At 44.1% G+C, this 13,804-nt stretch overlaps 1 long non-coding RNA gene across 1 annotated transcript; it reads left to right on the forward strand.

The window, feature by feature from the left end:
* Positions 1-6,120: 6,120 nt before the first annotated feature.
* LOC309675637 lies at positions 6,121-9,254 on the forward strand. Its single transcript, XR_014269516.1, has 3 exons — positions 6,121-6,291; positions 7,565-7,669; positions 9,184-9,254. It is a non-coding gene; the product is annotated as an uncharacterized lncRNA (long non-coding RNA).
* The last annotated feature ends 4,550 nt before the right edge of the window (positions 9,255-13,804 follow it).

A 13,804-nucleotide genomic window follows, 5' to 3' on the forward strand; every position in this document is an offset into this window, starting at 1 on the left:
ATACTACTCTGACGGTGGTTGAAACCACAGGATTCTTTTTTTAACAAAACAGCTATTCTATCTGAATATTCTTTGGTCAGGTTCAGTAAGGAAATTATTAGCATGCAAGAATACTTTAAATATTTCTCCTCACCTTCTTACTTCAAGCCCTATCATTCACTAGAGATCTAAGCTAGCGAAATTTAAAGGTTTCCTGGTGAGCAAGCCCATAAAGAAGTGTATACATTATAGCAAAGAAAAGGTCACTTCTGAAATGTTACGTATTTTCACCTTCCAGGCTGCATTGTGTGCACTTGTTATTCTTGAAGGTAAGAAAATTTATTTCATTCTTAATAATTTCCTAGTAGCAGCACACTTTTATACTTAACTGGGATGGAAAATCTGTTTTTGTGTGGATGTGTTCTTAGAGATTTATGCTGTTGGGTTTATTAGCTGCAGGACCAGGACAACATTTGAGTGTTGGGTTGAAACAAAATTATTTTCCCAAAGTGTTTTAGTTTGCCACACTTGCTATTATAAGTAGCTTCTGGTTGCAATTAATTCCAATGGGAAACAAAAGACCTCAGATAATGGAATTACGTCAGTATATTTGGAATATGAAAAAGCCAAGCAATTAAAAATAGAATAATAATTAATTAAACTTACAGCTTCTTCTTAAAGATTTAGTGTTTTAAAGAATGCTGTAATAAACTTTAGCAAGATAATGCTAGTAAAACAAATACAATTTGACAGAATTGGCTTATTAGATATTATTAATTGAGTATGAGTTGTGAGTTGTGTCTTCATATTTACAAAGAAGAGAAAAGACTTATTCATTAGCTGTCAGGAATACTTTTCAACATGTATCAGGTTATGCCATTTGTGGCTTGATTTCATCAAAAATCTCTTACAAGAGTAAAGAAATTTCTCACTTAAGCTTTATGAAACTGCTAAGGAGGAAGTCTAGTACAAAACCATCTGCACATAATCTATGGCACTTGGACAAACCAGGGTTTAGTGATTTGTTTGAGATCATACATTGCAGTAGCTGGATTTGGAAGTGAATCCCAATTTTCACTCTTAAATCCCAGCTCCCAGGTGATGTTCTCAAACCTGTGTCGTTACCAGAGTTTCAGCCTGATGGCTGTAATTATGTTGAACTGTTTGGTACTGACTTTTTTCTCTGTGTGCTGTGTTTTCAGCTCACAGTGATGTGATGACGATAGATGGGAGAGTGTGCGACTATGTTACTTTTGACCTTGACTATCCCCAATTGGAGCAGTCTTTTCGGATCAGCTGGCACAAGGGAAATACATCCTTGCAGCACTGGAGGCATGGCAACACTGGGCCTGGACAGCACATTCGTGTCTTTCCTAATGGGACATTGAGGCTCCAAGTGGTCGGGAAAAAGGATGCAGGATGGTACACAGCCACGGTGTGCAACAGCTCTCAGCATTGTCTCTACCAAAGAAAATTTCAGTTACGTGTGCATGGTGGGTGTAAATTCTCACTTTAAAGTCCTTGTCTTTCTGAGTTGGGCTGCCCGGATCACACACTTGTTTATGTTAATGATGTATAGATTATGTATTCATGGTTGACAGCTTCTGCCTTTGTTTTTGAGTTCATGTGATAATCTGGATAAGAACACTTGCATGTTATATTTTTGATTAAACATTTGTTACACTTGCAATTAGCATCTACACTTGTGCTGCAAGTCTAAAAACAAGATATTACATTTTGACTTTTAAACCCAACAATTTAAGTTCCTAAACGTGCTGAGCTCTTATGAGCTTCCTTGTTTAGTTATTGGGTGCTAATTTTAGACTCTGTTTCAAGTCTTGGTTTTCTGTCTCTATCCAGTGCTTGAATTTACCAGCTAGAAAAATTAGGTGTTTATTTTGAAATATGTGTTAACATAGCTATTGAGGTCAACCAGGGTTCTGATGACATTGGTGTTTGAGACCACTTGGGTTTTTTTGTGCCTTTTAGTTAGTGCCCTTCTTCTGTTTTCTGGAGGCAGGCACCAGAGAAATTTTTTCCTTCTTATCCATTGGATGGGTAAATAGACAAACAGGAGGTGTTTTAGGCTGTTTGAGATAGCTAGGCAACTGAACTATATTATGGCAGGTGGTTTCAATGTAAGCAGAAACTTTGCTTGTCAGGGCAAAACGATCTTTGCCCAGAATCAGTTGACTTTCAGAAGCAAGCGATTATCATTTGCATGGGAGTTATTTTCATTCAGACCTTGAGACTACAGTAATTTTGTAACTCAGACATGCCAAATTCAACTTATGACATAGGGTTTGTTTCCACTTCTGACATAGCAGCTATTGCAAATGTCAGGATCCAGTTTTGTAGGGAAACCATTAAAAGTTACTATTTGGGTTTTGGACAGTGTCAAAACCAATATTTTAGACGTATCCGTGGGCATTAATATATATGATGGATGCTGATTCATAATACATTCTTGATATGTCTTGTAACCCTCCCAGTAGGATTCTCCATTTCTAAATCAAATCCAAGTAAAATGCTTCCTCAGCATGATAAGGAAATGGACCTTTTCATGGTTATGAAGGAGCTGTTCAGGGACTTCATTTGTTACCTCCCTTCCTCTTAAAAGCAAGGTCTGGCTGCATGCAGGTTCCTGGTAGATAACTTGTAAGCCTGTGTGAAAATGCTTCCAAGGTAGTAAGAGATTTCAAAAAGCAAATATATATGATATCCTGTACATTGCTTAAGCAAATATGCATGTGCTTACTTTCAACAGGGCACCTTGTCAGAGGGCTTGTAGGTGACTGTGTAACTTTTGACCTGAACTGCCTGCAATCAGCCGGGTACATCCACGTCATGTGGAATAAAGACAAACAGCGAGTCGCCAAGATAACACAGGCAGCAAATGCCCCCGTGATCTACTGCAACAGATCCCGTGTGTTCCCCAATGGCAGCTTGAGCCGTTGCCCCACGCAATGGGGGGATGAGGGAGAGTATGTGGCAGAAATATTTGATCAGGATGGCGTGCATTTGCATCAGGAAACTTTTAACCTGGAACTGAACAGTAAGTCTGAGCGTGCAATGCATGTGTGATGACGTATTTGCAAGGCCACCTACTGAACTGTTTGCATGCCTTGTTTTGTCTTTGAGGTCTTTTCCCAAATGGTGTATTTTGTAGAGGAATTAAATGTCCAAAGAAATACTCCCACATTTCTTCCTTTCCATTCTCTGAGTGTAGCTGTGTTGTAGGACATAAGTCTAGAAGTGTAGTTTGCCTGGGGGTGGCAGAGCAAGGAGATGCATTCATTTGTATGGCAAATCCTGAAAACAGCACTTAGACGGTATATGCTACTCTGGCAGGTTTCCTTGTCCAGGGCCTGTGTTCAGAAGGTTTCTGGCTTCTGAATCCAACTAGATGGTGAGCCAAGAGTGGTCCACTTCCCCCTGGGCCAGGCCATGCTTATGGTTTACTTGCCAGCACAAAGAAAAATAGAATTATGGGAAAACCCAGTAAACTTGAGAATTGGGAGGGGGTCCTACCAGGGTCTGGACTCCTATGGTTTGCCTAATGCTTGAATTCAACTCAAATTGCCCTTTGTAACAAGAACCCAGGATTCAATCCACCCTTGTCACTAATGTGTCATGTCATAGTTTGCATAGGTGGGAGAGGGTCTCTATATGTGCAGGTTAACATCTGGAATGACTGCTTGGGGCAATCGTGTGCCTGAGGGTGGTTCTTGTGTTACTAAAGCAGTCTTTTAGAAGTTAATTTTGGGATTTCAAGCCTTCTTCAAAGTGCAGTCGTCTGCAAGAAGACCTGGCTCTTAGGTGTGGTGTCAAACCAAACCCTGAACAGAGGCATGAGCAGTTCCATGTCCAGTTTTTTGAAGGAGTGCTCTAGCTCCAAATCTATGTGTGTCCTTCCTCAAGTTCCCTTTGCTCTTTTTAGCACATGCAATGCCCTCCTTCATTTGCCGTTCTTATCTCTTGTTGGGAGGAGGGTGGGAGTGGGGGTGCTTTAAGGGTGCATGTGGGGTACAATTTCAAGCTGGCAGAGAGCGATTTACTCACAGGTACAGGGTTAGCTCCTGTGGTACCAATGACCCTGTACCCATACAGACCCAGAGATCAGTGTGAGCTAAGTGGTGCCCACCTACCCTAGAGGTTTTGCAGCTCACCTTAAGCTCTGTGCTACTGCTGCAACATTCTGGGGGTGGCATTTTACTACTACCTGAGGTACGTACATGAGCTGCAGTAAAAGCAGAGACTGTAATGGAGATATAAAGTGTGCCCTCAATTTACCCAAGTCTTATGCAGACAGCACCAATTAATGCTTTAAGGCTGGGTACAGTCCCATTAACCTATAGCTTACCCAGCCCTGGGCCCACCTTGTTGTAGTGAGCAAAACCTGTGTAGGCACATGGAATGAAATAAATGTTATTAAAATGTAAAAAAGCTGTCTTATTACAAGTTAAGATATTAAAGCAGTCTTACAGTGAATCTCTCTGTATTGGTTTTGGGCTGATATTTCAAATAACTATTTGAAAATTAACAACACTTCCAATTAACAAGAGATACAAGGAATATTCCTGCTTGTGGTCACTCTCTGTGGAATATAAAATATTGCAATAATGAGCAGTTATCTTTTTCTCCCTTCAGGAGTGGAAACATTCAAAGAAATCACAGAACTTATTGGTGGATCCATGTTCTTGAATCTAACAGAGACAAAGCTGAAACACTTCCAGGTAGTCTGGAAAAAAGAAAACACAAAAATTGCTTGGACAAATGGTTCGTGGTTTTGGTACCATAAGGAATATGTTAACAGGTCTGAGATTGTGTCTAATTACAGTCTCAGACTAGACAGGATTCAGAAACGTGACCGTGGCAGATATTCTATAGAAGTGAATGACAGAGATGGGAGAACTGTATATGAATGCATTGCTGATGTGAAAGTTGGTGAGTATCACTTAAAAATGGTGTCCCTCAGTTAAGCAAAGTTGGTTTTTTTTCTTGCATCCAGATTCAATACACAAACCCAGATGGATTATGTAAGAGACTGCCCCAAATGCACTAGCAATTAGCTAGTTAACAGATGGATGAGACAAAGACTAGCTACGGTAAGCCTTGTTGGGTAAAGCTGGGCATTCTTTTGCCAGTATGACTGCTCCAGCCAAAGACCTAGGCTGGCAGAAAGTGTCATTTTGTTTCTAGTTTGTTACTGCAATATATTTTGGAAATATAGCTGTGATAGAAAAATTACTTTTTGAGCCAGTAAATGCCATATCCTTTGTTCAGATAATTGCTGGTTTAGATGCATCAGAAGAACTTTCTGGTGAATTTGAGTTTCTGACTATCTCCCCCATTGGGGAAAAAAATCCACTTTCACATCTGCAAGGGTTACCATGGTGGGGAAACCAGAAACTTTTAATTAAATCCTGCCTGCAATTCTAGTTTTCTTCTAAACTTCACAGTGTAAGAGGTATAACTAGTGCAGTTACATCGATACAACATTTTTGTTTGGGCTAAAATGAGCCTTTTTACTGGGCAAGGGACACATTTGAGTGAGAAAACCAGTTATTGTAAAAAAGTAATTCACATTTCCTGCTTGCCTCTTCTGCTTCGCTTAATGCCAACAGACGCATGTATTCATGGGGCAGCGCAGTTCTGGGCAGTGACATCCTTGCTTCTCAATCAAATGGCATGGGCACTGCTTCAGCGCTGCATGTGCTTCCCTGGAACACAAGGCTGATGTATTGTTTGGATTTTTCTGTGATATAGAAACCCAACCAGAGTGATACAGAGAGACTTACAGGTATACCTGAGTATCACGCAGTGATACTGAAATGCCTAGTGTGTGAATATATCTCACTAGCTATTCTTATCACACCTTACAGGTTTCTCAGTTGGTGGTGTGAGGCAGAAAGAACAGCCGGTGAGCCAAGCTGTTGGCTGAGGTCTGTTCCAATGTCACGGGTTATAGGCTCCCATATATGCTTTGTGAAAAGAGGCCCTTTGGTTGTAAAATCCTTAGAGAAAATAAAGAAGGTAACCTTTAATTTTAGAAGTCAGCTTTCTGACAATAATGTACTTACAGGATATTACAAAAATACTTAAGATCAATAAAGCTAACATAGTACAGCAGGATGAAGGTACAGTAAAGTATTTTTTACAACTGAATTTTCCTTGTAGAGCAAAAGGAGACATTCGGAAGAAATCCTCTTCAAGTACCATTCTGTATTCTCATAGTATCACTAGGAGTTGTAATTATTACTGTCTTTGTTGTGCTGATATGGCATTTTCAGAAGCACAAAGACAGATCAGGTAAGAAATCTTATTCAACACTTTCAGAATACAGAAACCCTATTTAAATAGCCATTCACGTGTAGATCCAGCTCTCTGCATTTCAGGGAATATTTGACAGTGCAGTTTCTACTATGAGTTAGGTTAAGACAAGCGGTGCTGGTGATGGCACATGGCTCTGTAGGGACTGACTGCTGGAGGATTTTCCACATTGGCAGCTGGCAGGGCTGAAAGTTCTCCCATCAAGGGGCTGTGCTGGGAGTGTCCAGGCTGGTCCTGTGTGTGTGCAGGGTGGACTTGAGGCAAGGCCTTAGAAGGTCGTAGCAGCTGCTGTTTTCCTGTTTGTGTGGTCTGCTGAGAGACGGTTTTGTCATTTGGAGGTGGGATGTTGGCTGGTAAAACAGGGCCTCATATCTCTGTCTGGTGGGGCTCATCTGGGTTCCGTCACTTTTGGGAGCACTGCGTTAGTGAGTGCCAGCAGTGGTTGGACACCCATGTTTACTCCTGAGTCAGTGACCCTAGCCTGAATGTGATGTGACCTCCCCAAGCCCAAACACCGTGTCACCGTTGGAGCTGTGCAGGTGAGCATTTGTTAACTGGGCTCAACCATAGCAGTGTTGTGCAATATGCATGAAGCTGTGCTGCTGCTCCACATTAGCTCTCAGGCCTGTTTGAGATTTTAATCCAAATTGAAGATCTGGCTTGTCAGTTTTAAGTAGCTCACACCTAAATGAGGGCAAGATGGGAATGAGAATCATGGGTCCCCGTGGCAAATGCATAAAGTGAAGAGAGGGTGGGTCTGTGTGGCACAGAGGATGGAAGACAGTGGCCTTCTCTGACAAGAAGCTTTTAGTTATTGCAAAGTGCCTCTGGGCAGTTCAAATGCAAAGTTGCTCCAGCACATTGGTAATGGAGATGAAAGGTAGTTTGTCCCATGTGGCAGGAAGGAGTGGGTAGTGATTTGAAAGGCTTAAAATCTGAACAGAGGACTGGGGTTAGGAAAGGTCAGATAAAGAAGAATTGGGGGGAGGGTGCATTCTTGGAGGAAGGGGAATGCACGAAGAGACTGAAAAATACACAATGATGGGTGGGTAAAATACTCTCCATGGTTCAGAACAGCGAGAGGCACTTAAGTCAGAGCCATTATCTTTAGTTATGTGCTCCTGAGCCTTTTTTTTCTGTAGTATGGGATGAGCTGTAGGGAACTGAGAGATATGCTGGCTATGAATTCTTCCACCTCTTCCTACAAATGTTTCAAGTGTATTTGTCTGCTTTTTACTTGACTTGGCTTAAGTTTGGATCGCAGTACCAAGCATTCGACTTGCAAGTTTGATACTTACAGATGAAAGAGACAATCCTGAGGAACATGAAGAAAAGGATGAAAACAGTCCTTGTTCACGTGAGTATCCATCACCATGTGACTTCCTATTGGTCACAGAGAGGGAGCTAAGAGTGTGATTTGTCTGAATGTGGTTTAGTGAGGCCCAATTGTCTTATTTAAACTGAATATTGTAATCAAGGGGATCTTTTTCTAGCATAGAAATATCTGAAATGTGAAAGATCCAAATTACTCAAAGTACTCAGAGCTGCTAACAGCATTAATACCAGGATAATCACATGTGTAGTGGCCTAGGACTCTCCAGATAGTGAGTTTTCTGCAGCCTCAGGTCCTTCCTACCCTAACCTAGTGGGCTGTGTCCTCTTCAGCCGTGTGCAGAGACTTAGCTATTCACTGCCTGGGGATGGCCGGTGCTTCCCCTTCTTCCAGTCACCCTGCGCAATTGTTAGGCATCATGCTTTCTGGGCAGAGGGGGTGGTTCAGACCGTGCAAGGCAGACAGTATCTCTCCTGTATTAACTGCAGTGACTCGTCCTTCCATCTGTCTGTCCTTCTGTCCTCCCCCATGCTCTCTTCCTTCTTCCCCTTTGTGATCCTTGCACAGTTCCTCCCACTTGGTAAGAGGAATTTCCAACCTAGCTCAGAGCCAGGCTATTGCGTAGTGTTTGGCACACGTAGCTCAGCCTATAGAGCCTGTCCCCTCAACACCCAGATGTGATCTGCAGGGAACAAAGGGAGCAGACCGTGCTGTCACCCCTAAGGTATGTGTGTGAGGAGTCCAATAGCTTCTCTGGTGGACAGAAGTGATTCCTGCATTGGCGTGCTGAGCACTGTAACACTAGAGGCATCACATGTGAGCTGGGTGGTTCAGGGAATAGATGTCTCTTCCTGGGCTCCTTCCCTGCTTTGTTTTGTAGTTCTAGGAAGTGATGGAGGTAGTGGGTAAAGTGAAGTGAAACTCAGATGTTCTACTTGAGAGGCATGGCAGAGACTTAGGTTTCAATTTACACTTCTGGCTTTTCAGTAAATATACAGATCTAATAATTTTAGAAATTTGGCTTCAGCTGTGAAACAGACATTTCTGTTTGCTTTCTGGTTTAAACAAGATATTTCCTCATGGAGGATGTTCCTCAGCCCAACTTACCATAATTACTTGTGGAGCATCCTGTAGCTAGTTCCTACCCTCATGTGAGTCCCCAGACTGGTTACTTTCCTGGATTCATCCACCAGTGCCTGAGAAAAACATGTTGAACTACTATGGGAACACTTTACAGAGGGAGTTGTAATGATGTTCAGGTGAAAATGCTGTAACTGTAGGCACTGGTCACAAACTGTCTGTGCTGGCATGTTTGCCCAAGCCATTTTGCCTGTCTGAACTCTGAACCTTGAGCTAGTGTTTTTCTTTTTTATACTATGAAAACCTACATTCCTGTCCCAGAAGTAGCTTCACAAGAGTGTCTAAAGGAATGGCAGTCAGAAGTCAGCCCAGGAACTGACATCTGAACTCCCTCTTTGTTGTTGTCTATACTGTGAGTTTGTTCTCAATTAAATTTTTTTTTTTTTTTCTCCTTTCAGAAAATGATGAAAATCCTAGTGTGCAGGGACTAGATGGTACAAATGTCACTGAACAAAGGAGTAAAGATTTGCTGAGAAGCAACGAAGAGGCTAACCCAGCACAGCTGACAAGGTGATATATTCTTCTGTCTCCAGATTTCACGGTAATCAGAATCAAAAGCAAGTAAACAAAAACCGAATGAGAGTAAAATATCAAAGAAGAGCTTTAACAGAATTTCCTGTTGAATTGTTCAGTGGATTGGAAGCAAGTTTCAGGTTGAGGCAGGGGAAGCGGTACTGCCCACACTGGGTTGCTGTGCTCAGCACCTGGCTTGTGCTTAGGGCAGTGTGTTTGGCCCACGCTTTGGTCAGGGACTGCACTGCCAGTGGAACTAAAGCCCAGGCCCTTTTCTACCTCTTGGCATGCAGATCTGCAGCCAGCCCTATCCAAAATGCCTGGGTGGCTCTGCCCAGCATTACTGGCAGATGCCAGTGCAGGCAGAAGTGAGCTGTTGGCCCGAAGCCCTGCTCCCACCAGCTAAGCACAGAGGAGAAGGAGTGGGCAGTGAGGCCTTGGTGCCCCAAAGTGCTAGGCTGCCCAGGAGGGGAGTCCCCTGTGGTGCTCCTTCCTGCAAGGGGACAGTCAGGCTGTGCTTGTGGGTGCCCCCATGTCCTTTGCACTTACACCCCATCCTTCCCAGGGGGCTGTGGGAAAGGCCTGAGCTCAGGCGCTATGAGAAGAGCCAGCAGCCTGCAGGGGCTCTGCCCCTCTCCCCACTCGGGTGGCAGGGGCTGAGGGAGGTCCTGTGAGTGGGGTCTGTGGGCAGGCCAGGCCCAGCAGGCTGCACACTGTGCCTGAGCCCTGCTGTAACCACAGGTCTCCGCTCCTACTGTGTGCTAGCAAGAGGCAGGAAGGAGCGGCCGATATAAATAGAGGAGCTGCTGCGAGCGCTCGCGCCCATTGGTGCTGTTCTGCAGGCAAGTGCTCACCCAGAGGACTGTCATCTCCCTTAGTTCCATATACCTGTTGAAGGCCTGGCCATGGGTGAACCAGCCCCGTCCGTGAGCGATGAGGGAGTGTGCACTGTGAGATACGGCTCAGGGTGCCCCCCTGTCTGCGAGCAGTGGGTCAGCGGTCTCTAGCTTACCAGCTGCTTTGGTGAGGTGGCTGACCTGGCTCCCCTCCCTCCATGCTTCCCTCCCTCCCAGAGGATGAGAAGTAGAGGGGGTCCTTATGCACATATTCTTTGACTGCTTTGCACATAATCTTTGACCAGCCTTCGCCAACTTCTGGCCGTGTTTATCCTGTGTCTGTATCATAATCTTGTCTAGTCAGTGGCATTAAGGAGATTTCTACTCAACCAACTCTTTTCCTTCCAGATGAAGAAAGACCCAAGCGGCCAGAGCTCAAAGATATGAAATCTGTAAAGCCTTTGGCTTCAGTTAATGAAATGCATGTTGCCCCAAACATTGAGACCACCACCCATCCAGAATTTGAGCATTGCAATCCTCCAGGATTTGAGAAATGCCTTTCACTGAGTTTTGATCACTCCATTCCCCCCGTGTCTGATGCTGTGCTTCTGCAGAACTCAATTACTGCAGTCCTCCGTGATTTTGAGGACTTGAAGGATGACTGTGTTATTTTGTCCAATTCAGACTATGTCCCTTCAGGATCCAGAGAGTCCTGCAAATGCAGTGAAGGAGACATGTCCTCTCAGGATGGCGTAATCAAGAGCACAAGGGGACTCCCAGAAGACAAGTCTGGAGATTCAATATGCAGTTCTTCCCATTAGATTTGCCAGGAAAGATGTCCACAGTATTGGACTTGAGATTTGGACTCTTCCTTCTCTCTCAGCTAGCTTTGAGCTAACCTTGCAATTCTGCTGTTCCTCATATAAATCTGATTCTTTGTTTGCTTTGAAGAATTGGCTGGAAGCCTGAAAAGAAATCTCTCTGTGGATCAGTTTGTTTTCCAGAGCTGATTCCCTCTTCCCTCTGCTGAAGGTCTTCCAGGAGAACTCATGAGGAACCCCTTGGAAAGCAGACATGATAATTATCCCCGAAAATAGTTCAGCCCCTGCTTCTCTTTGCTTCTACTAAGAGGTGTCACTGTGAATAGAGAAGGACCTCGGGGATTTCTGGAGGCCAGAGCAAGGCTATGACCTCAAGTGTTCATCTCCTCGTGGGTGGCCCATGCACCTGACTGAATGGACAGGGGAACAGGCCAAACACCGTAACAGCTCAGTGGACATGGATGGTTGGCTTAACCCTTAATCTAACACAATGTTAACAAAATTGCAGTTTAACTTGGTAGATATAAGCATGATTTTACTTCTGTTGTTTGCTTAGAGGAATGTGCTGCTTAGATGGAAGTCAGTTCAAACTGTATTAGGAGTTGGGAACTGCACTGAAGAACATGCAGAAGCTTTGATTTAGGAACTGTTGTTTTAGAAGGAAAAAGGAAAAGAAAACAGAACATTGCTGGCAGATGGGTATAGCCATATATGTAATTGCCATTAATGAACAGCTTCAGTAATTAATGTTGTATTTTCTGTAATGCCTGCAAATTTTAGTATTTTTAAGATGGCTTTATTTTATCTTAGTTATAAGGTGCTGCTTGTATGTTTCATGAAGTGTATTTTCACAGAATTATCAGAGTTGGAAGGGACCTCTAGAGATCATCTAGTCCAACTCCCCTGCTAAAGCAGGATTGCCCAGAGCACATTACTCAGGACTGCATCCAGGCGGGTCTTGAAAATCTCCAGAGAAGGGGACTCCACAACCTCCCTGGGCAGCCTGTTCCAGTGCTCTGTCACCCTCACCATAAAGAAGTTTTTTCGTGTATATGAACGGAACTTCCTGTGTTCTAACTTGTGCCCATTCTTACAGAATGTTGAAAAAAAGTTGTTTGTTTGTTTGTTTTTTTTGTTATTACTAAAAAGGGGTTCCTGAATGTCATTGATTGGGTTTGTGTGGCAAGGTTTTGGTAGCAGGGGGGGGCTACAGGGGTGGCTTCTGTGAGAAGCTGCTGGAAGCTTGGCAGATAGAGCCAGTGTGAGCCAGCTCCAAGATGGACGTGCCGCTGGCCAAGGCTGAGCCCATCAGTGATGGTGGTAGCACCTCTGTGATAACATATTTAAGAAGTTACTGTGCAATACAGCAACTGCAGCTGAAGAGAGGAGTGAGAATATGTGAGAGAAATAATTCTGCAGACACCGAGGTCAGTGAAGCAGGAGGGGAAGGAGATATGCCAGGTGCTGGAGCAGATGCCCCTGCAGCCTGTGGTGAAGACCATGGTGAGGCAGGCTCTCCCCCTGCAGCCCATGGACATTAATGGTAGAGCAGATATCCACCTGCAGCCCACGGAGGACCCCATGCCAGAGCAGACGGATGTGTCCGAAGGAGGCTGTGACCCCGTGGGAAGCCCCTGTGGACCCGTGGAGAAAGGAGCCCACACCGGAGCAGATTTGCTGGCAGGACTTGTGACCACGTGAGGGACCAATGCTGGAGCAGTCTGTTCCTGAAGGACTGCACCCTGTGGAAGGAACCCATGCTGTAGCAGTTTGTGAAGAACTGCAGCCCATGGGAAGGACCCAAGTTGGAGAGTTTTGTGGAGGTCTCTCTCCTGTGGGAGGGACTCCACACTGGAGCCGGGGAAGACTGTGAGGAGTCCTCCCCCTGAGGAGGAAAGGGTGGCAGAGACAATGTGTGATGAACTGATTGCAACCCCCATTCCCTGTCCCCCTGCGCTGCTTGAGGGGGGAGGAGGTAGAGAAAATTTGGAGTAAAGTTAAGCCCGGGAAGAAGGGAGGGGTGGGGGGAAGGTGTTTTAAGACTTAGTTTTATTTTCTTATTACCCTACTCTGATTTGATTGGTAATAAATTAGATTAATTTTCCCTAAGTTGAGCCTGTTCTGCCCATGATGGTAATTGGTGAGTGATCTCTCCCTGTCCTTATCTCGACCCATGAGCCTTCTGTTATATTTTCTCTCCCCTGTCCAGCTGAGGAGGAGAGTGATAGAGCGGCTTTGGTGGGGCACCTGGCGTCCAGCCAGGGTCAACCCACCACAGCATTATGAACTGGGATTGTTTATGTTATCTGTTTTGCTGTTTAAGTATATCTTAATACATGTTCTTTCTGTAGATAAAACCTATGGCTTTGTATTCTAACCCTGCTGTAGGTAAAGGCGCATTGTTGGTGTCTCTTTAGAGCAAACAGATGATTTGTGATTACAAACCTACTTCCCGACTGTCTTTGTTCATGGGGAAAAACACCAGACCTTTCTCATCCTGTTCTCACAGGGTCATTCTTGCTTTGCTGTGGAGTCTACAATCTGTCCACATCCTTCTTAACTTGATTCTCAAATCTGACCACAAAATTCCTGTTGAATTTTAAAGTAATCAGGGTAATTACTCCCTGTCTTCATAGCTTTTGCTCCTCCTACTGTGTTCAGAAAGAAAATGTACATTTTTTTGAAAGCGATCACATGCTAGCTCACACTCAGGCAAAATTCAGGTTTACCTTTCAGTCTACGGTCTGAGCTTGAGTCATCACGGTATAAGAGCTCTTGAAATTCCTATTGGGTATTTATAGGAAAAAGATTGAAAAGCTGATTCTGCTGTTGATCTATGAGAACTCAGT

Source organism: Vanellus vanellus (assembly GCF_965231255.1).
Source record: "Vanellus vanellus genome assembly, chromosome: 1".
Taxonomy (NCBI): Eukaryota; Metazoa; Chordata; class Aves; order Charadriiformes; family Charadriidae; genus Vanellus; species Vanellus vanellus.